The sequence below is a fragment of the Hyaena hyaena genome, unplaced genomic scaffold, assembly GCF_003009895.1.
Source record: "Hyaena hyaena isolate Hyena2069 unplaced genomic scaffold, ASM300989v1 scaffold_69, whole genome shotgun sequence".
Classification (NCBI taxonomy): domain Eukaryota; kingdom Metazoa; phylum Chordata; class Mammalia; order Carnivora; family Hyaenidae; genus Hyaena; species Hyaena hyaena.
Genome location: NW_024080702.1, coordinates 3,199,233 through 3,223,167, shown reverse-complemented (window position 1 = coordinate 3,223,167; position 23,935 = coordinate 3,199,233). Strand labels below are relative to the sequence as shown.

General features: G+C 48.6%; 1 protein-coding gene and 1 long non-coding RNA gene across 3 annotated transcripts in view; one reads left to right on the top strand and one right to left on the bottom strand.

Annotated features, from left to right (window-relative positions):
• The window catches only part of FAM135B (family with sequence similarity 135 member B), a 281,275-nt gene extending 274,106 nt beyond the window's left edge, over positions 1–7,169 (bottom strand). Inside the window, exon 1 of one of the 2 annotated variants that reach the window (XM_039232988.1) lies at positions 7,124–7,169. The gene's annotated coding sequence lies outside the window, so the exon portion shown is untranslated. The remainder of the gene's footprint in view (positions 1–7,123) is intronic. The other variant, XM_039232987.1, reaches the window with a different exon arrangement.
• A 2,539-nt stretch (positions 7,170–9,708) lies between these two features.
• On the top strand, positions 9,709–10,872 carry LOC120232331. Its single transcript, XR_005528542.1, has 2 exons — positions 9,709–9,853; positions 10,193–10,872. It is a non-coding gene; the product is annotated as an uncharacterized LOC120232331 (long non-coding RNA).
• Positions 10,873–23,935: the final 13,063 nt, after the last annotated feature.

Here is a 23,935-nt window from a genome sequence, read left to right as displayed (position 1 = left end):
GTCCTCAGAGATCTAAAAATCTAATTTGAAACAGAACTCATCCTTTCCCCTTCAAAATCTGTTCTTTCGCCTGGGTCCCCAGATCAGTGGACAGTAACAAGGCCAGTCCATTAGACCGGGTCAGAAGACCGAGAGTCATCCTTGATGCCACTCCACTTTTAGACACTGCATCCCGGGGGCGCCTGGGTGGCTCAGTCGGTTAAGCGACCAACCTCAGCTCAGGTCATGATCTCACGGTTCGTGGGTTCAAGCCCTGCATCGGGCTCTTTGCTGACAGCTCAGCTCTTTGCTTCATATTCTGTGTCTCCCTCTCTCTCTGACCCTCCCATGCTCATGCTGTGTGACTCTCTCTCAGAAATAAATAAAACATTTAAAAAAAAAAAAAAAAGAATACACACATCCCAGGTGGTCCAATACTTCCTAACATTCTACTGCCTTAATAGCTCTCGAGTTTGTTCTCTCTTCCTCCCTATCACCTTAACCTTGGCTGCAGCCATCATTACCTCCATCCACCTTGGACTTCCTGCTATCACTTCCCACCGAGTTCCTATGCTACCCATCTTATGCCCCTCCAATGCATTCTCTATACCATAGCCTGAATCTGAAATGCCTATGTGTATCTGTCTTCCCAGTAGAAATCCTTTCACTGCTGAACAAAGCTGGAGGCATCGCGTTTCCTGATTTCAAATTATATTACAAAGCTATAGTAATTAAAACAATACAGTACTGGCATAAAAACAGACACATATGCCCTTGGAACAGAGTCGAGAGCCCAGAAATAAACCCACACGTATATGTTTAACTGGTCTTTCACAAGAGTGTCAAGAATGCACAGTGAAGAAAGAACAGTCTCTTCAATCCACAGTGTTAATGAAACTTGATATTCACATGAAAAGAGTAAAACTCAACCTTCACCTTACACTATGCACGAAAATCAAAATGGGCTGGACTGACACATACACTGGAGCTGAAAAACGCCTAAAATAATAAATAGGGAAAAAGCTCTGGACACCGGTCTTGGCACTGAGTTTTTTGGATATGACACCAAAAAGTGCAGGCAACCAAAGCAAAAAATAAACAAGTGGATGACATCAAATTAACAGGCATCTGCATCACAAAGGAAACAGTCCACAGAGTGGAAAGGCAACCTACAGACAGGGAGGGTATGTACAGACCTGATAAGGGGCTCATATCCAAAATAACACATGGAACTCATACAACTCAACAGCAGAAAACCCTCCAAATAACCCAACCTCAAGGGGCCTGGGTGGCTCAGTCAGTTAAGCATCCAGCTCCTGAGTTTGGCTCAGGTCATGATCTCACGGTTCATGAGTCTTCTGAGCCCCCACACTGGGCTCTGGGCTGTCAGGATTCTCTCTCTCCGCCCTTCCCTCTCTCTATCTCTCTCTCAAAATAAATTGAAAAAAAAAAACTTAAAAAAATATAATCCAATCAAAAAATAGGCCAAAAAACAAACCGACCTATTTCCAAAGAAGGGCCATTCGTATGTCTTCTTACCTGTCTTCAGTGGGTACATGAAAAAGTGTCCAACATCGCTCATGATCAGGGAAATGCAAATCAAAACTATAATGAGATATCACTTCACACTTGTTAAAATGACTATTATTTTTAAAAAATTAAGGTAAGGGTTGATGAGGAGGTAAAGAAACGGGAACTTTGGAGCCCTGTTGGTGGGAAAGTAAATTGGTATAGCCATTATGGAAAACAGCATGAAGGCTTCTCAAAAGATTAAAAATGGAATTACCCTCAGCAATCTCGCTTCTCACTGTATGCCCAAAGGAATTTCAATCAGGACCTCTCAGTGATACCTACACTCACCATAGCATTAGTCATAGTAGCCAAGATACGGAAACAAACTAAATGTCCATCAGTGTCTAAATAAGTAAAGGATATGTGGCCTATACATACAGTGGTCTATTCCTCAGTCTTAAAAATAAGGAAATCCTGCTATTTTTGACAATATGAATAGATCTGACATCATGCCATGTAAAATAAGCCAGGCACAGAAAGATAAATACTATACGATCTCACTTGAATGTGGAATCTAAAACAGTCAAACTCACAGAGGCAGAGGGTAAGACCACTGGTTTTCAGAGGCTGGGGATGGTCAAGGGGCACAAAGTTGCAGTTATGCAAAATGAGTAAGATCTGGAGATCCAAAGCACAGCATGGTGATGACAGGTAACTGTACTGTACCGGATACTTGAAATTCGCTAAGTGATCTCATCACATCTGATTTTAGTTTTACAAAGAGCTGCCATGTACAGAATAGACTAGCAGGGGTGGGCAGAGGTGCAGGTAGGCATGTCATTCAGAGCCTGGTGTATTAGTCCAGGTGAGAGACGAAGGGCTTGAACCAGAGTGATTGCTGTAAGGACAGAAAGAAAGCCTTGAGGGTCACCCGTGACCTCTCCTTCCCCTTTACCTGCACCAATGGTCAAAAGTGTTCATTGATATTTCTCTGATAAATGATACAGCATGTTCGTTTATCTGATGCTTCTCCCTCTCTCCCTCCTCAGTATTCCTTCTCTATTTCCTGTCCATCATGCAGACAGGGAGAGTCATCCCAACCCTCACTGCCTAAACTCAATCATGTTGTATCAGCAAAGTGTCCTAAGATGCCGCCATGTTTCTCAGCTGACCCATCTTCTTGAGTCCAACCTCTACTCTGCAGCTAGGGAGAGTGTTCTGCCCAACTCCAAACCTTCCCCATGGCTCCCCTGACCTTAAGTTTGGAGCACAAGCTCCTTAGTGTGGCTCCTGAAACCCTCAAAGATGTGGCCCCTTACTACCTCTCCAGACTCAATGGACTCTATTCCATTCCTTGTGTTCCAGTCCTGCACATCCATCTCATGTCTTTGCTACCTCTTGCTTCCAGGGATTTCCACGTTACTTCCTCCTCCTGATGGCCCTTCCCTCCAGTCTCCACCAAGCTACATGGAGCAGATCCCTGTCTTGTTCACAGTTGGCCCTCAGGTCCGAGCATGCCAAGTGGCACACAGCAGACCACTGACTCAGATTTCCTGAACTGGGCACACCACAGTGCCTGTCCATGCAGACCAGAGGTGGAAGGCCACAGGAAAGGGTCCTGGCCTGTGGTGTCAGTTTCCCTTGTGGTGCTGTTATCTCGCTTGGGAATCACTCCTGAGGCAGGTGTAGAAATGATTCACGTTTGAGCAGAAACATTTGATGCTGTTGAGCACCCAGAGTCCGGGAAGGTCAGTGAATATTAGAGATGTCTGCAAATCTCCCGCAGCTTGCTCAGGTAAGACCGCCTTCGTCCATACAGTTTCTTGTATTTTGAATGAATACAGGAGAGCATGCCCTTCCCGAGTCCCAGGATCCTCTTGAGGGCCACTGGCCTTCTAGACTGGGGAGAACTCTAACAGAAGGGAAATATGGTGCTTATGGTGAATTCAAATGTAGAGTCAGGACAGGTGATGAATCTAGACAAAAGGACAGCCAAGAGCCACAGGTGTGTAGCTTTGGTGAAGAGAAACATAGACGAGGGTATGGAAACACTGAAAAAGTAGAGCTAGATGGAGCCATGGAAATAATCCAGGCCATTTACAGATGAAGAAACTGAGGTGACGCCCAGAGCGACAGTCCCATAAGCAGTTAGTATTGGAGCTGGAGTGAGGACTCCGTCTGCAAATCTAAATCTTTAGCTTATTCTATTCCCCCACAGTGCCTCACATGCAAAACACAGCTCTGGGTATATTAGTATTCTCTCTCTCTGTCTCCCTCCCTCCCTCTCTCTTTCCCTTTCTCTCCCTGTATGAAAGGTAGGTAAAACACAAAGAGGAAATGCATCAGGGGCATTTCAAAAAATTCTGAAACCTTCTATTATTGGCAATTATATCTATTATTTGAAAATTACAGACATCATGACACCTCTCTTACTATACACCTTCCCGATCCATCTTGAAAGGTAGCCGTTATTATAATGCTATGCAGATATGGCAAAGGGCTGACGGGGACAAAATTACGGGGTCACACAGAGCTCACAAGCGGGAGAGCCAGAATTTCCAGCCCATCTTGTCTGGTGCTGTGTAATCAGACACAGAGATTTTACTCATTTTCCAGAACAACAACAAAAAATTAAGGAAAATAAAGAACTTATTGAGTATAGTAATTTACAGTTTATGAACTGCTTTTCCCGCACACCTCTTGATTCACTCCAAATACCGGCATCCCTGTTAGATGGGTATTATCATCCTCATTTTACAAATGAGGAAACTGAGGCATGAGGAGATCAAGTGTCCTACATCCGGGTCCCTCACAACCACATTCAACTCGAGCCTTTCTCGGTCCAGTCGATGTCCTTTTCCATAATACTAGAAATCAAGGAAGGAAATTTAAAGGAGAGAAATACATTTTGAGTTTAAAATATTCCATCAGATGTTTTCAGCAAATGCTATCTGAAGGCCATTCAACACTAGATTACAGTTATTCTAAAGTACCCACTTGAAAAAAAAATGAGCATTTTAAGGCAAAATATGTGTTTCTGCTCTCCTTCACTGTGCTTCAGTGGGCCGACCTTAATAAGGCACAACAACCCAGCAAGCATCCTTCAGACCTGCTGCACAAGCTAAGATGAGGCAAGATGGCCGGGACGGCCTCTGCACGTGGCCGTGGTGCAGGTAAGGCTTCTCCACGTACTCAACCGCTCACCAGCGCAGTCTTACGCCAGGAGCCGGGGCCCAAACCACAGTAGAATAGGCAAGGTTCCCACCCTCAGGAAGCATGAGCTCCGGAGACGGCAGACACATGTGCAAGTGGTGACAATGTGACACAGCACGGGCAGTCACAGAGCAGGCCCCAAGTGCTGTGGGAGCGCAGAGAAGAGAGCAGGAAGGCTTCTCATCGGCAAGGGCACTGGGATCGGGTCACCAAGGGTAGAGGGAAGTGGGAAATGGCCGTTCCAGGCAGAGAGCCCTGGAGGACCAGAAGGAGGGGTATAAAAGAGCAGAGGATGGTCGAAGACAGTCCTGGCTCCTTCCAGAAAATTCTGGTTGCCTCAGCAATGATGATATCGAACTGGAAGCATGCAAATTGGGGAAACATTTGGTAAACATCTGTCATGATGGAGCAGAGTTGCGTGAAGGTGAATCTTGCCCACGAGGAGCTCTGCCCAACGTATCCATCTAACCGGCACTTAAATGAGCCCCTACTATGTGCAAATCCCTGTTTAAACTATGGGAACGCTTAGTCCAACTGCGAGGTGAGCAGACCCCGGTGTTCCTAAAGTAGCGTACTGCATTGGATGGCAAAGCTCTTGACCTTCAACATTTGTAAACAAGGATGACATGCTGTGTTGCCCCTGAGAAAGCCCTCTTTATATCTCCCTGAGTGTATCTTGGACCAGACTATAGCATTTCAACAGTGAGTCAGTGACCCATATCTCTACCCCCATTTCATTGCTGATGTCTGTTTAACGATTTGCTGATCTGAGGAAGGGAGTTTCTTCAGGGGATGATGATAATTCTTTTTATTTGCGTGGCATGTTAGGTTTCGAAAAGCCTCTCTCCACCCGTCCTCTCCATCACCCCACTCGATGGTCACAAGAGCCTGGAAAGGTACGAGAATTTAGCATCCCCATTCTACAGATGAGCGAGAGGAAATCTCAGCCAGGTGGAGCATCTCAAGGTCACACAGCAAGTGTGCGGTGAAATGAGAGCTCAAAACCATGTCTTCTGACTCCAGATCTTGTCCTCTTTTCTCTACACCTTACCATCTGCCTAGAATACAATAATACCATCCTCATTATGACATGAATCCCAGCTGAAATGCTGGTCAAATCACATCCCCACAGGCAACATAACTACAGAATAAATTAAAAGCCCAATTAGAGAACATGGCCTTTTAACTGGGACTTACCACTGTCCCCCGAGGCTAGGATATAAAGAGAAAGCCCTACAAAAGTCAGTGGCTGCCCATCCTGGAAATTACCCAGAGACCCATTTACCCATATGCAAGAGCCTATAGGTCCACATTATTCACCTAACTTCATCTGCCTTCCCTGTGTTCTTCTGGGGCCCTGGCCCCCACAGAGTTAGGTCTGGAATCATTGCCCAAACCTCTGCCCCTCTCTCTAGCCTGCAGATGCAGTTAAGAGTCCATCCCTCTGTGTGGACAGGTGCCTCTCAGCTCTGACACATCTCTTAATAGCAGGAGCATCAGAACCTGATGAAAAACCACTGCTTCCCTAGTTCAAATAGGGAACTGAAGCAAAATTCTCTGTCTCCAAATGGGATAGTCTGCCAACAGCTAGAGCCCTGGGTGGCCAAGGGAACAAAGAGTGTTATTATACTCGATGTTAGTCTTGTTTTGCTGGCAATAGTGGGGGGGGTGGGGGGTGGAGGTGGGGGATAGAAATGAGGTGAGGAGACAGGGAGGGGGCATTTTGACGCTCATGTATAATTTTCTGTTTAGCCCCCTCCACCCCCAACAGTCAAAGGCAATAACATGATGAACTCCAGGGAAACCCCCTGGGTCCCGAAACGATAACAGTTACTACTTCCCTTGTCCAAATGTCCCCTCCGGTTGCTGGGTTGGAAGCGGACTTTACAGATCAAGAGCTGCTGTGCGCTCTGGTCCTTGTCCATGTCATAGCCAAGCTGCAGTGCCTCCCCCCCCCCCCCGCCACACACACCCCTGTCCCCAGCCAAGCCACAGGGAGAACAGGTCTCTGGGTCAGCCTGGATCACAGAGAATCGCTACCACCGCCCCCTTCACCCCAACACCGGCTTCTCCAGAACCTGCCCCGGGGGTTCACGAGCTCAGAGGACCCGCTTGCACAAGGGTCTGGATGTGTCCCCTCAGCCTCCGTGTGGGACTTCTGCGGGGGCCACCCCCATTCACCCCGCATATCTCCCCCCCACACCCCACATCTGCCCTCCTGCCCTCTCGGACCTGCCCAGATGTGCCTGGAGCTCGGAGGACGGTCCGGCTGGGGGAGACCGAAGGAGATAAAACACATTTCGCGGCGGAATCCCTGTTAAGTAACAGAAAGCCATCCAACTAGCGACCACGCTTCCAGAAACGTCACTGCCACCGAGGAGAGAGTTTGCAGCCGCCGACCCCGAGCGCGCTCCCCTACCTGTCTCCCGCTGCAGGGCTGCCCTCGGCTCCGGGCCGCGCCGGCCGCTCCCTGCGGGCTCTCCGCAGCGGCGGGGGGCGCTCCGCGGGGTCCGGGCCCCGCAAGCTGGGTCTCCGGTGCCCGCGGCGAGGCTGCCTGGAGGAGGAGCGAGAGCCGTTGCCCTCGCCGCTGCCGCCGCCGCCGCCGCGGTGCTGATGCGGTTGCTATGGTTATGGAACTCCGCAGCTGCCCCCTCGCGGCGCAAGCTGGGTCTCCGGTGCCCGCGGCGAGGCTGCCTGGAGGAGGAGCGAGAGCCGTTGCCCTCGCCGCCGCCGCCGCCGCCGCCGCCGCGGTGCTGATGCGGTTGCTATGGTTATGGAACTCCGCAGCTGCCCCCTCGCGGCGCAACAGCTGCCCGGCCGCGGCCTCCGGGCGGCCCCGCGAGCCGGCCCGCGCGGCGAGGCTGGGCACCCGGCCGGGCCGGCCGCCACCACTGCGGAGGACGACGCGCGCGGGGCGGCTGCGCTCGCGCCTGCCCGCTCGGCTCCGCGCGGCGCCCGCGCTCCGCTCCCGCCCGCGTCTCCGCCCCCGCCGGGACGCGGCCGCCCGCTCGCCCCCGACCCCGCGCCCCGCCCCGGCCCCGCGCGCGCCTGCCCGCGCCGGGCTCGCCGCCCGCCGGCCGGCTGGGGGCGCCCGCCGCCGCCCGCCCCCGCCGCCCGCGGGCCGGAGCATGCTCAGTGAGCTGTCGGAGGCGCCCTCCCGCGTGGCGGGGCCCTTCCCGGAACCCCCGGGGGTCGCCCGGTCAACGGGGAGGAGCGGCCCCCGGGAGCCGCCCGGTAGACGCCGGAGGAGGGGCCAGAGCCCTGAGCTCTGCGTCCCAGCACCAAGGTCACCGGGGCCATCGACCCACCGACGACCCCTGGGTGCTGCCCGCCTGCTCCCTGCTGGACGTCGGGGGTTCAGACGTCCGTGAGATGTGGCCCCCGGGGCGAGAGGAGGAGGGGCGCGGCCGAGCCGCCGCCCACGGAGCACCCCTCGCGCCAGGTGCTGCCCACGCGGGGGCCCCAGTTCCGCCCGCAGTGTCAGGAAGGCCCCGTGGCCGGCGCGCGGTCCGGATGAGGAGCGGGCCGCGGACGGGGCACAGGGCGCAGTGCCGCAGGCTGGGCTGCACCGGCTCGCGTCCCAGCAAGGACCACAGTTTGTGACCCAGCCGTCACGGCCGCGGGGACTCGCGGCTCCTCCAGGTGCGGGCTGGAGGGAGGTAATGGGGCAAAATACCTGCAAGAAGGGACAGGAAGCAAGGGAGGGAGGGGTGAAGTCTGGGGACGTTCGTCCAGAAGGAGAGGACCGAGCGCGCGAAGGCCTGGAGGCGCGCCCGCCAGCACTGCTGTGTGTCCACACTAGCGATCCCGGTTCCGGGGCAGAGCAGGCCGGGGGAGGTTCGGGGGGTGCGGGGTGCACGTCAGGGGCCTTGAGAGCCAAGTGAGGGGGTTGGAATTGGGCCCTAATGACAGCAGGCAGCCCTTGAAGGAGTTTAAGCAGGAGAAAGGCTGGGTCACCCACTTGGGAAAGTCACCCTTGGTTGAAGTGTGTGCGGTGAGGGTAAGGCGGGCGTCACCAGGTCACCAGGAGGGTACGGCTGCCCCGGCCAGAGGGTCTTCAGAGGAAGGCGGCCGTCTGTCTGCCATGCTTGTCCTTCCCACAGCACCCACCCGCGCCGTGGACAACATATGTGCTCAGTAAATGGTGAATGGCAAATAAATGAATATTTACTTCTTCATAGAGAAAATGGATTCCTTTCTTTCACAAAATTTTTTTTTGTCTTTAAAATGTGATCAAAATAATGTGCATTTATTTTGCCATAAACATTGCATTGTGATGCAGCCTTATTTCTGAACGTGAGTACAAGTTCCCGGCATTTCCCTCTGCATTTGCTGGTCCGGCAGCGCAGATGTGTCTGTAACCCAAGGTTGGCTTGTATCCTGATGTGTTTCAGTCGCCCCCCATAAAAGGTCTCCGGGATATATTATTATTGCATGAAAGAGCAAAGTGCAGAACAGTGTTTATAATAAGGAAACTCTTGGGAAAGAAGGAGGGAAGACACAAATGTATATTTGAAATTGCTTGCGTTGGCATAAAAATACGTCGGAAGGTTATGTAAGAAACTTGTAGACATTATTAGCTATGGGGCTGCTGTGGGTGGAGAACTGGGCGGACAAAGTCTGGGTGAGAGAAAGACTTTCAATTACGCTTTTATGAAATTTAAGTTTTTGAACCAAAAATAAATTACACACATGCATAATGTGTTACCATCTGTATCTAGAAGCTTAATGAGCCCTGAGAGGACTTCAGATGCAACGTGCAACATGCCCCAAGTGGACGTGGTCCCAGGCCCACTCCTCGCACTTCCCCAGTTCCTCTCCGGGGCAACAGCACGATGACTTATTACCCTTACACCTCCTCTTCGGTCTGCTACGCTCATGGGCTGGAGGTGAGGAGAGAGGAAGGCCCAGAGACAGGACCTGAGGACTCCGGGAGCCCACCGTCACCAGTGCCGGCACTGAGGCACTGCATGGATGTGATCCGTGTCAGGCCCCAGGGTCTTCCCCACAATGATAGTGATGGTGGCCATGGTGGCCAACATGCCACCCATTAATTGTCTAGCTGGAGTGATGCCGTCTGGGCCCAGAGAGTCCCTCACCCAGTGCCCTCCTCACAGATAAGCTTCATGCTGTGCGTCACTCCAAAAGGGTACGTTCTCAGACCCACAGGGAGGCTTGGGACAGCTAGGGAGCCGCTGGAAGGGAAAGCCCCAGGGTGAGCCCAGGAAATTGCCCTCCACTGTCATCCCCCTCTGTCCCTCTCGGGGAATGACCCACCATCCAGAAATGAGCCAGAAAGCCAACGTCAGCCTAGGCTTCCTGGTCCCCTATCTCATTCTCTCTACCCACCTCATCACCTACACATCTAATTAAATACCAACTTCTGTCAATTCCGCCACGTAAATAGCTCTCAGAGTCATCTACAACACGGGCTCTGTAACAGTTGTTTTTTGGTTTTTGGTTGTTTTTTTTTTTTAATCCTCAACAGGCATCTATGAGTGATACCATCTAAAGAAATGGGTAGAATCTTAGTCTTAGGTCCTGAGATGAGCAGCGGCAGATTGGACTTGAGGACATGGATTCTGAGACAGATGCAGCGCCTGATGTAAGCCCAGGCTCCCAGTACAGCTACAAGGTGACACCCCATGTGACAGAGATGAGCGCTGAGACAGCCCAGAAGCAGGGGATCCTTCTGGCTAGGTTTGGTTCTAGGAGAACTGAGGTTGTTCTGCCTGACAGGGGCTCGAGCCCATTGGGGATGAGTAGAGAATCACAGCAGAGGGGACTGGCATCTTCTCACCCTGTCTTAGAAGGCAGGTTTTCAATGGTGACATCCTGTGGTAACAAGAAGCAACTGTCACGAAATGCTCATCAGACTGAGCGAGCTCCACAGGATGGGAGGAAGCTGAAATAACCACCCACTGGGACTGTGTAAGCCCCACTGAGAGGAGAGGGATCCCCAAGAGAGAGAAACTTCGCTTCATGCCAGTCGAGGAACACAGACTGAGGCACCTTGCCTGGCCTTAAAATCTGGCTTTGCTGTTCCCTTGCCACGTGCCCTTTAAGATACAACTGAACCTAATTGTATCCCGAGGTCCCCTTCTGGAAAACAAGGATGATAACACAATACATGTCACAGATTTGTGGTGAAGATTAAATGGATTAAAACTTAGCACTTACGTCTTGTGGAGTAAGGGCTATGTATATCCCTGAGCTATGATTTTTTTTAATGTTGGAATGAGTTGATGAAATAGAAGAGGCGCCTGAGATGCTGGTTATCTGTCACACTTTCTGTCCACCCCCTGTGCCACCACCTTGGCTCAGGACCTCCCAGCTTCTTATCTGAAATACCATAGTTATTTCTTAACTGATCCCCCTAATTCTGATGTTGTCCCTGGTAATCCATCTGCCATACACATACTATTGATCTTTTTTCTTTTTAGAGTAAGAGAGAGAGCAAGCTTGAGCGGGGGAGAGACAGAATCTTAAAAAAAAAAATTCTTTAATTTCAAGAGAGAGGGAGAGAGAGAAAGTGTGAGTAGAGGCGGGGCAGAGAGAGAGGGAGACACAGAATCTGAAGCAGGCTCCAGGCTCCGAGCTCTCAGCCCAGAGTCTGATGCAGGGCTCAAACCCATGAACCGTGAGATCATGACCTGAGCCAAAGTCGGACGCTTAACTGACTGAGCCACCCAGGTGGTCCTAGAGAGAGAGAATCTTAAGCAGCCTCCATGCTCAGCACGGAGCATGGACACAGGGCTTGATCCTACGACCCTGGGATCATGACCTGAGTGGAAATCAAGAGTTGGATGCTCAACTGACTGAGCCACCCAGGTGTCCCCATCCTATTAATCTTTTAAATAGGTAATTCTGTGGGCATCCAACTGGCTCAGTCAGAAGAGCATGTGACTCTTGATCTCAGGGTTGTGAGTTCGAGCCCCACGTTTGGTATACAGATTACTTAAATCAGTGAATAAAATGTAACCCTGATACTATCATTCTGCCTCTTAAGATCCTTCAGGAGCGAGTCCAGACTTTTGGAATAAGCGCTAAGCTTCACGACCTAACATTCCTAGCCAGCTAACATCGGATTTCTGCTCACCATGGACCCTTGCTCTACTTGGTCCAGCAATACTAAACCTCCTGTACTTTCCAGAAAGCCCCAGGCTGCCTAGCACCTCCACAAATTCTTGCTCATGCTTCAGACCTGTGTCTACCTATTCCTTCCCTCATGGAACCTGCCCAGATCTACCTGAACATTCGTTACCTCCTCCACTGAGCCTCTGGTACACACTTGGCTAATGTCCCCAGAGCCTCATAGTATAATTACGTATATAAAAATCTATTTCCCACACTAGACTGAAGACTCTGAAGGAAATTTAAAGAAGAGCCTGAGTCTTTTTAGCTTTCTTTACCCAACCCCTGGCACAGTATCTGGAATATACAGATGGTGCTCACTACATTTTAAAACTTCACTTGAATAGATTTTGATGTGATTTTCCTCTCATGTATTTATCTTGTCCTGCCAACCAAAAAGCAAAAGTTTGCTTGAACCATCTTTGTGCCTATGACAGGTGCTTGGTTACCAAGTTCATTCTGACCCGCTGAGGTCAGTTTGGTCGGCACAGGGAGGGGCAGGGGCATCGAGGGAGGGGAAGACCAACTCTGTTACACCTTGGGATAAGCCTTAGAGGGCGACACCTTAGCAGCACACCAGCCCACACCTTCACATTCTTCTCTCGTTGCTTTATTTCCAGCTCGTGCAACAGTGAGAGCAGCAGACCCACACCTCAGCTCTTGTAGCTCTTACACACTTCATGGAGTAGCTCATTTCCTCTTTACATCAGCGCGACGAGAGCCCTCTTAGGAGGAGACGGAGGCGGGGCGGCAGACCTTGACTAAAAGACACACTTATAAGGGGCCGAACCTGGATGTGAACAGTCAGTCATACGAAATACTGCTATTTAGGAAGACTGCTTCTGTTATCTGTGTGGCTTGTGTTTCCACATTATGTAGGGATCTCACATCTCACGATCATCATCTAATACAATGTTTCTCAACCTCGGTTTTATTGACATTTCGGACCAGAGGATTCGTAATGAGGGCTTCCCTGTGCATTGTAGAATGTTCCACAGCATCCCTGACTCCTACCCACTAAGTGCCAGATGGGCAGGCAGCGGGTTAAATAACAGGGACACTTACAAGGCCTGTCTTGGCCAAAGGACCGGGAGATCTCTGTCCCCAGCCACCAGGATCTTCCGAGTTTACAGAGAAGCTCTAAGAGGGTCATTCACTCCGTCATCCAAGGTTGTCAAGGCCTTGAAAACGGCTCCACTGTCGGCACAGGGTGGAAGGTACACTCCCAGCATAGGGGAGGAGGACAGGCCTCCGACTGCCTGGGGTCAGCTCCCGGGTCAACGTGTAGTCACCGCCCCCCCACGACCCCCGCCGGCCCAGTCTGAGGACGTATAAGGAACATCTGTATAATGAATGGCTGATAGAGTTCTGGGTGCAGGATTTATGTTTACTTATCACACTTGATGATGCTCATTACTTTACTGCTGAGCAAAACTACAACCACTACCAAGAAGTTAGTTGGTAACAAATAAATCATTTTTGGGTATTTTTTTTTTTTGAACATTGGCAATTTTGAAAAAAAAAAAAGGGGGGCTATTGAGTGGAGAGTGAGCATAATGACACCCTTACTAAGCTGTACAGTAATGATACCACTCTTCAACACAATGAAGGATATACCTACATATGTAAAATTAATCTCCATCATTTTAAGTTGGTGAGCCATTAAATTATATGACTACAGTAGTACTTTGGGGACAAATTCTCCCTTTGATAAAGGACACAGCCCTGGGAGATGGCCAGGGTGTTCTCGCTTGTCTTACTCAAAGAGTCTGGGACTTCAATATCGCTCATGTCCGCAAAAACTCCAGGCCCCGTCCCAACAGACCTTCACTTGGTGAATTATAAAAGGGAAGAATTTATCTTGAGCACATTCGATCCCCTTTTCGCCGAGACTCATTTCCTCCTCAGTGTAACAGGACGTGAACGCTGCTCCTGTGGGATCTTCTAAGATATCAAGTGGCTCATGTGCACAGATGCCCAGCTCAGACCTGGCCCTTAATGGGCTCCTAGTACACCGTAGGCCCATTCCTGCAATACTCCTACCATCTTGTATTGGCTCCTTAGACACAATGACTGGTGGCTCCCCATCCTTCTCGGATTCCTGTTAGGGGATATTTATAAAAGGCTCAGGGACCAGGTGTAACCTCCTTAAGAGTAATATAGTCAGGGATCCACAAACCTTTCCTCTAGTAATGAATCTGCAAGTAAGAAGCTCTGTAAACCTTAGGAAAACCACTCTGAATCTCTGAGCCTCAGTTTCCTCATCTCTGTAATGGACAAGATTTCCAAGAAAGCCACAAAGACCCCCTCTGACTTGGGCAGTTCATGGGTCACCAGACCTGCATCCCATCCCCTCCATGCCTTTGCTGCCTTGATGAAAAAGGACAAGTTCAACATGCAACTCAGCTCAATATATTACTCTTATGTGATCCCAGTGTTTTCTCCCTGCATTGAGTGCAGTTCCTATTTGTTTTACGGGTTTTTTTCATACTAAACATAAAATATATACATATATATTACACATGCACATGAAGTGGAAACATACATGTCCATTAAAAAATAATAATAATAATTGTTGAAAGTGGGTGTAGCCAATCTAGTTAAGGAAAAGAACACGGCTCATACGGTCCTTTCCTGACCCTAATCCCAATCCCGTGTGCTTGCTCTCCCCACCAGATGACGTGATTCTGAATTCTATGCAGTAAGTCTCACGCTTTCTCTACATGTTACTATCTACATAGCTTTTAAAGGGCATGGTGTAGTTATTTTAGTTAAAGGAATGAAATTATACGTATTCTGAGACCTGTTTTTCCTCCTTCACAGGTTTCTGAGAATCAGACATATTGGCCCCGGCAGCTGAATCCATACGTCCTCGTTGCTGCATAAAGTTTCTTTTAAGAACATCGCAGGTTTCCACTAAAGGAAGACATTCTACTGCTCAGGGACATTTGAGTCATTTCTTCTGTGTATACGTGTGTGTGCACTATTTCCAATAAGGATGTTATGAATATTCAGATAAACAGGAATATTCACGAACATTCAGGTGCATCTCCTGGTATCCCCCTGCCAGTTTTTCTCTATTGTTAGGACAATAGCTGAGTTATAGAGTCCAATCACCTGAGTCGTACCCTGTTATTTTCCAAAGTGAGCACATCATTTTATGCTTGTTTCAGCAGGGATGGGAGCTCTCACGGCGGTGGGTCTCCTCAACACCTGGTAAGGTCAGGCCGCCGTTTTGCCAATCTGACAGATCTGGAAATGCCATCTCATTTAGAACTGGCTTTAATTTGCACCTTTCTGATGACTGGTGAGGTTCAGATCTTTATAGATGCTTACTGACCACTTATCTAAAATACTTGTTATTTGGGGGTGCCCGCATGGGTCAGTCAGTTAAGCCTCCAACTCTTGATTTCGGCTCAGGTCATGATCTCATGGTTCGGGAGATGAGCCCCACATTGGGGTCTGCATTGACAGCGTGGATCCTGCTTGGGGATTCTCTCTCCTTCTCTCCCTGCCCCTCCACAGTTCTCTCTCTCTCTCTCTCTCTTGCTCTCTCAAAAATAAATATTAAAAATTTTTAATTAAAAAATTAATTAAATGCTTGTAATTTTGCTGATTATTATTATTGGATCATTTATCTTTTTCTTATGGGTTTGTAGGAATTCTTATGACTATAGCAGTTCTCACGGCTTGTGCCTCTTATCTATCCACATCTCCATGGTGTCATTCATGCCAAATTTACCCTTTTTTCTTTATTTTTGCTCTTTTTTGACACTCTCTGGGCACACTCTTCTCTCTTGAGGCCATTAAGACCCTCTGCTATACTATTATTTCTTAAATTGTATGCCTTTGGTTTTTACCTTTAAACTTCCCATCCACTTACCTAGCACTGCTCCTCATCCAGCCCCTGACGGCCCCGGCCCCCCTCCCCCCGGAAATCTAACACACCAACTCTGTGGTAGTGAACTTGGCATCTGCAGGGGGGATTGGCTCTGAGCAGTCCATGTTGCTCCACTGATATCGTTTTCTTTTCCTTCTTTACAAGACTATGCAACCCTTTATAATACTATAGTTTTGCACCGAACTTTTGATCTAGTAGGATAATGCCATGCACCTGATTCCTCTTCAGAAGTATATCGGCTATTCATGACAGTACAGACTGGAGGGGTCTGAGAGGAATGGGACCAAAATTTCTTTCTTCATTTAAATTTTAGGTTTTGTTAAGTTTCATGACGAGGCCATTTAGGGTTTTTTTTTTTTTTATTGGAATTGCATTAAATCCACAGGGCAATTTGGAGTAACCAACGTATTTATGAAAACAACTATACATTTAATCTTCTATTGCAATATAACTTTCTAATTTTTTATTAAATCTCTTGAAAATATTTTGTTAGATGTAGACCTAGGTACCATTTGTATATCTGTTACTAATTTATTTATTAATTTTTAAAATTTTTACTTTAGAGAGCAGGGGAGGAACAGATGGAGAGGGAGGTGAGGAATCTTAAGCAGGCTCCATGCTTAGCACAGAGCCCAACATCGGGCTCTATCCTACAATTCTGGGATCATAACCTGAGCTGAAATCAAGAGTAGGACACTCAAATGACTGAGACACTCAGGCGCCCCTTTCTGTTACTAAGTTAATCTTATCCCTTTAAAAACTCCATTTTTTCGCTATCTGTAGACAGAAATGCAATCGACTGTAGCCTTGTTTTTTATTGGCCACATATCTATATTCTTTTATTAATTCTAATAATTTGTCTATATATTCTTTTGGTTTCTTATGTAGAAAGTCCTGTGGGGGCGCCTGGGTGGCTCAGTCGGGTAAGCATCAGACTTCGGCTCAGATCATGATCTCGCAGTTTGTGGGTTCGAGCCCCACACTGGGCTCTGTGCTGACAGCTCAGAGCCTGGAACCTGCTTTGGATTCTGTGTTTCCCTCTCTCTCTCTGCCCCTCCCCTGCTCATGCTCTGTTTCTCTTTCTCTCTCTCAAATAAACATTTAAAAATTAAGAAAAATGAAAGCTCCATAAGTTGTGAATATTGACAGTTCTAATTCCTCCTTCTCCTGTTTTATACAAGTTATTCCTCTTTCCTGTCATGGTTTCCTGGCTGAGCTTCTCCTGCAGAACGTAGGATACAGGACTGATTGTGAGCAGTCTTGTCTTAACCATTTTCCTAAAGACACTGCTTTTGAACAATTCAGTATTGTATACATCATTCCATTATTTTATGTGTAGATACTCATAAGTTACCTGTTTACTGGAGTTTTCTTCTACTCTTGTATTATTAAACTTTAAAAATGATAAATGGTAATTGAAATGTTAGGAAATATTCTTTTCTATGTCTGTTAAGATAAGGATGTGATTTTTCTCTCACTTCTGTTAATAGAGTAGGTCGCCTTAATGTGCTCCATAATATTGATGTAAATTTGCATTCCTGGGATAAACCCCAATCGGTCACAATGTGCCATCTGTTTGTATATACTGTCCTCATCAGACAGCCAATGTTTTACTTAAATTGTTTCATTGTGCTCATTAATCAGATTTCAATACAATTTTCCTTTATTCTACCAACCTTATTTGGCTATAGAATCAAGGTTATACCACCATTTTAAAGTCAGTTGTGCCACGGAATATTATTCTCCATAAAAAGAAATGAAATCTTGCCATTTACAACCACATGGACGGAGCTAGAGAATCTAATGCTAGGTAAAAAAAAAAAAAAAAAAAAAGTCAGAGAAAGACAAGCACCATATGATCTCACTCATACGTGGAATTTAAGAAACCAAACAAATGATGAAACAGAAAAAAAAAAAAAAAAGAGAGAAAGATAAGCCAAGAAATAGACTGTTAACTAGAGAAAACAAACAAGGTCACCAGGGGGAAGGTAGGTGGGAAGGTAAGATGGGGAAACAGGTGATGGGGATTAAAGAGTGCACTTATCATGATGATATAAAATAAAATGAAAAAATAAAAATACAAAGGCAACTCCATAAGCAAAGTAAGGTGCGCCATCTCCCATCTTTACTTCTTTGAAATACTTTATATAATTTTCACAGCAATCTGTTTCTTGAACATGTAACTGGACTATACAATCATTGGGGGAAGAGTTTTCACCATCGACTCCATTGGGAGATGGAAGAGTTGAGTCACTAATGGAGCGCCAAAGATGGAGGAGGGGTTGTTTTCAGGATGGAGCCTGTGTATAAACAGAGAGGAAAGAGCTGTGAAGGGAAGATTGCAGACACAGAAGAGAAAGGGAAGGAAGGAAAGGAGGTCCCTGCAGGGGACAGAGGAGAAGACCCCAGTGCCTGGTGGGGGCCTAGAGGGACCGCTGGAAGCCGTTCTGCTCTTCAGAGGCAGGATGGAAATCCGAGACGATGGCATATTTTGAAAGACTATAGAGAGTTGAAGCAGAAGAAACTGTTCCCTGATGGGCCTTCTCTTCTTTGGGAAGTAGAGTAGGCTCGCCTGCCTGGAGAGGAAGGGTTGGAATTAGGGCTGGAGGGAAACAGGAAACGTGGATCTGAGGAGGGGAAGGAGAATGGGGTTGGTTTGAGGTGATGAGTAGAGGCAGGTCACTGGGCTGTGCCTGGGTTCCAGGGGAGCATAGCCGGAGTGGAGAAGCTCAGGCATCTAGGAAGTAGGGTGATTACCTGATGATGGATGAAGAGATGGGTCATGACAGACTGGAAGGGAGTGAAAGAGCTTGGAACTGGAGAGGTTTGTGAAGCTCAAGTATAAATACTTGCAGGAAAGGGGGAGAGAGAGAGGGAGCTGAAGACACACCCATGTTCAGAAAGAAGAAGCGTGAATGGATGCCGGGCGTGGGCGTGTGTGGGGCTGGGTTAAGTTTCGACTCAGTCCTGGTGACATCATGGAGAGGGATACAAGGAGGCCTGGAGGGAAGAGGCTGTAACCTTCTGTCCTGTGTGGTGTTACACACATTATGCAATTTAATTTAATTTAATCCTCACCGCAGGATGACAACGTGGGTCTCAACAGTCTTTCCAATTTACAGATGAAGAGCTGGTCCTTGGACAGGTGGAATGCCACGTTCAGCGAGGACATTCCTCATGCAAGATTTGAATCCAGGTCTTTCTGATCCTGAAGTCTTTACATGTCATCAGGACCCCAGAGGGGCCACGAAGAGGAGGAGTCATTCCCAGGATGTAGAATCTGCCCCCCCACCCCAAGACTTGGGGGGAGAGAGAGCCTTGGAGCCAGCAGATGCCAGAGTGAAAAGTTGGGTGTGGGAAATACCGTCGCTGCAGATTTTTCAGGAATTCCTGGGGCTGTGTCTTCTCATGGGTCCGTGAAGGTGGATTCTCTGAAACTGGGTGTTCCTGCTGGTTGGTGGCGTGTATGGACACTGTGACACTTGTGGTCATAGAGGCCATCTCATCTGGCACATCTGCACGTACACAAGGTGAGCCTCCCCTCCTCATCCCTACTCTCCCTCCCTCCAGAAAACAAGCCCCCTGCTCCTGATTCTTGATGCATCTAGTTCCAAAATTGGCAAAAACTGAGTGATGGATTGTACAGTTAGCATCCTTCTTGATCCCCATTGCTCCCTGTGAGTTAGATACTTTCATCCCCAGTTTACACAAAACAAAACTTAAGCACAGAGATGAAGGGATCTTGGGGGAGGGGGGGCACAACATCTCTTGCAATTACAGGGCTTTTTGAAAAAGGAAATCATTTACCATATGATTTTGTCTCCACGACCTTCCCTTGATGTTGTTCTCCCCAAAGCCTCCGGGAAGACACAAGTTGTTGCCCTGTGGGCAGAGAAGTGGTGCTCCTTGATTCAGGCCTCATCACCAGTAAATGCTGGAGCTGGGGCCCCAGTTTTGCTCTCCTGTGATCTTTTGCATGAGGGGCCTGGCCTTTCCTGAGGAACCAGTAGAAAAAGGACCCATCTCCAGACTCGAATGTCAAGCTAACCCTGCTCCTTTCATCAGTGTGGCTCAGGGCTCCCTGAAGACCTTACTAAGCTCGGCATTCTCCAGGGCCTCCCATGTCCTGAGCCACCTTGTCTTTGAAGAAGAACTCAGGGGTACCATGGGGTCCCACGGAAGTCAGAGCCCAGTTCACGGGTATGAGAGTCTGGGTTCTTCACCCCAGATGCTGATCGGCTAGCCCATCCCTGGTGTTGGACTGCCTGGGTTGAGTTCCTGTTCAGTGTGCTCTTAAGTAGGCTCTGAACCCCTCCATACTGTAGCGTCTTCATTTTTCAATGCTCATAGAGATGTTCCTACTGTACAGGATTATTGTGGTACGTGTTCCTCAAACGTAAGCATGCTACCATTGTTACTTAGGATAATAATGGTAAATATCATTATTGTTGCTTAAACAGATGTGAAAAGCGAAGCCCAGAGAAATCAAGAGAATCTTCAAGTTCCCCCACTGAGCCAGAAGCCACAATTCTGGTTTTTTTGTTTTTTCTTTTTGTTTTTTTGTTTTTTACCTTAGCATCCTTCTTTCTTTATGAGGATGAATTGGGGCCATATTGGTAAAGTGCGGTTTCAGTCAGCTCAGTCCCCCATAACAAAGCACCACAGACTGGGGGCTCTAACAACAGAAATGTATGCTCTCAGTTCCGGAGCCCGAAAGTCCTAGATCGAGGCATCCGCAAGATTGGTTCTTCTGACATCCATGAGGGCACGACCTTCAGGAGGCTCTACTTGGCTTGTAGATGACATCTTGCCCCTGTGCCCTCACACTGCCGTCCAGCCATTTGGAGTAGGGCCCATGCTTGTGATCTCATTTGAACCTAATTCCCTCTTTAAAGACATAATCTCCAAAAACAATTCAGTCACATCCCCAGGCCCTTGGGGTTAGACTCCCGCGTATGGATTTCAGAGGGACACGATTCAAACCCATACTCGTTGCCTCCTACAGATTCTGACACGGAGAAGATGCTCAGAAAATAGTAAGTCTTCCTGTCACAGCGCAGTTATGATTGTGCCTTATGTCTGCAGTTTGATGAAGTCCCCATATTGAAAATGTATAATGTCCACAGCAGAAGCCCCTCAAACCTGGCCCTTTGTATGCGCCCCAGAGAGGAGGTCACACGATTCCAGGAGTGAATGAAGCCCTAGCACTTGCCTACAGGACTTTGTTCAGTCACGGGTATAGGGGCAAATGCAACCAGGAATGGGCCCGTAGGCACCGACCCCCTCCGTCTGTGGGGTGGGGTAAGCCTCCAGCCTATGGCACACAGAGCAGAGCTGGGTGGCTAGGAATTCTGTCTTTGAAAGGGATGAACAGGGGCACCTGGGTGGCTCCATCGGTTAAGCATCCGACTTTGGCTCAGGTCATGATCTCATAGTTCTTGGGTTCGAGCCCCGCGTCGGGTTCTGTGCTGACAGCTGAGAGCCTGGAGCTGCTTCAGATTCTGTGTCTCTCTCTATCTCTGGCCCTCCCCTGCTCATGCTGTCTCTCTCAGAAACAAATAAAACATTACAAAAATTTTTTTAAAAAGAGGGATGAACAAACCAGATTTGAGTTTGATTTTTATACCCTTACCGTGTGAAGTTCATAGGCTCTGAAACACCCTTCTTTATGTATCTATTCTTGAGTTTATAATGCACAATCCTTAGACGCAGGATGCTTTCAATCCCCTCGGCCGGTTTCCAAGATCTTTCCCCACTCCCTCTTCCCAAGGCCAACCATGCTTCCTTCCCACGGAGCACCCTCCTTGTCTATAAGGCAAGGGGGCAAATACAGAACTACACGTCTCCCGTTCAGTCTTAAGATAACGGGCTCATTGTGAGAAACTGGAGTTCTGTCCAGGACCAGAGCACCTCTGGTCCCCTTCCAGGACCAGTGACTTTGTGACCCTGGGCGTCCTGTGAAGGAGGATCTCCTAGGCTGTGCATTTAGGTCTTCCCCGCTCTGAAGATCTGTGATGCAGTATACAGAGCCGACGTCTGGGCTGCCTGCACCCTGGCTGCCCCTCCTCGCCTCACCCTACAGCGGAGCCAAAGCCTCAGAAGGCAGCTCCCATCTCTGCCACTGCGGGAAGAGAGACGGGGAATGATGGATGGAGACGGATTCGACAGGCTCATTTCAGTGAGCGTGTGGGTGGGAGTGTTTCAGCCTAAAGAATGCAGGAGGAAATACCACGTCCACATATGTGTTTCTTGCTGTTCCACACGCAGGGTGTGCAGTGGCCCCTGCGCCGTGGTTGGCTCTGGGAGCACGGGAGCGCTCAGCATCTCACAGGGCCCTCCAGGCCCCGATCGGATCACGGAAGATAACAGGACACCCACCAGAAGGCAGCTCACTCAGCGTACGGACAACTGAAGAGTTTTCAGAAGAAGGGCTTTGGACACTTCTTGGCTGTGACACACACACACACACACACACACACACACACACACACACACACACCGCCAACGAGTCCCTCATTCGGCGCAGCTGGGAGAACCACGGAGTTGGGAAAGCACTCCGAGAACTGCGAATCGCATTACAAATGCTAATTATTATTAGCAGGGTGAGTGCTCTCAGGCACCAAAAAGCTCAAACTGCTTAGCGGGACAGCCCGAGCAGCGTCAACCCTGGCACGTGGGACACCACCTCTCGGAGGCGGCCTGTGCTCCAGACACACCGGGCAGCTGGACGTTTCTCAAACCGCCTGTCTCTCGTCATGCGTAGATGTCTCTGCTCCCCTCCTGCCTGCTGTTTGGCAGGTAACTGCTTATTTATCGGGATTAGACTGCCGAGTCCTCCCCCCTCCCTTCCCCCCTCCCCCCACACATACCTAGACTAGGCACCAGCGGCTGTTCTCTGCTGGGCAAACCGTTTGATCTCTAGATAAATCAGGAAAGACCAATTGCATGAAACAACCCTCAGCCCCTTTCTCAAGATGCTCCCTGATTCTGATAACCCAGTGGGTGTGAAGGAGCTGAGGTGCATTCCTGATCCGACCTGCACAGTCTCAGAGTGAAACGCAGAGCAGCAGGCTCAGAGATGGCCTTCGTCCCGCAATGCCAGGACATCCACCCTTGCATTTTCTGCAGTGACACAGACTTGCTGAGAATGTGTGGCAGAGAGGATGCAGGTTGGATACAATTAAAGGTAGCAAGCCATTAATCAGCTATCAATGGATGCTTTCAATGCATTAAAGAATAAAGGAACATGTTCTGTTAAATGGAAAATCGATTTTATAAGAGTTTTATGGTGTGATTCCTTTTTAAAAAATATAAAACAAATAGAAAATAAATAACACTCTCAAAATATACAAAACCATGTTGGGCTCTGGGAGTTGGGGGTGCAGGTGCTTTTAATTCTCTCCACTGTAGCCGCATTTTCTCAGTATCGTACCGAAATCATCTTGGGGTCATCAGGCAAAAATAAGTGTGGTTTAATATATATATATATATTTTATGTTTTTATTTATTTCTAGGAGAGAGAGAGAGACAGCATGAGCAGGGGAGGGTCAGAGAGAGAGGGAGTCACAGACTCTGAAACAGGCTCCAGGCTCTGAGCTGGCAGTCAGCACAGAGCCCGACGCGGGGCTCGAACCCACGAACCGCGAGATCATGACCTAAGCGAAAGTCAGACGCTTAACTGACTAAGCCACCCAGGCGCCCCTAATATATTTTTTTTATATTATCTTGATCCTGTAGGGGCCAAGGGCAGGCTGCCCCAAGATGGTGCACTTTGCCATGAAGATTATTTCGAGTTAAAAGGCAATCAAGGGAGGAGCACCTGAGTAGCTCAGTCACTTAAGCATCAGACTTCTGCTCAGGTCATGATCTTGCAGTTCATAGGTTGAAGCCCCACATTGGGCCATCGGTCTCTGTGCTGACATGACAGTTCAGAGCCTGGAGCCTGCTTCAGGTTCCGTGTCTCCCTCTCTCTCTGCCCTTCCCCTGCTTGCACTCTGTCTCTCTCAATCTGTTTCAAAAATAAATAAACACTTTTTCTTTTTTATTTTTTTTTAAATTTTTTTTTTTATGTTTTATTTATTTCTAGGAGAGAGAGACAGCGTGAGCAGGGGAGGGTCAGAGAGAGAGGGAGTCACAGACCGAAAGAGGCTCCAGGCTCTGAGCTGGCAGTCAGCACAGAGCCCGATGCGGGGCTCG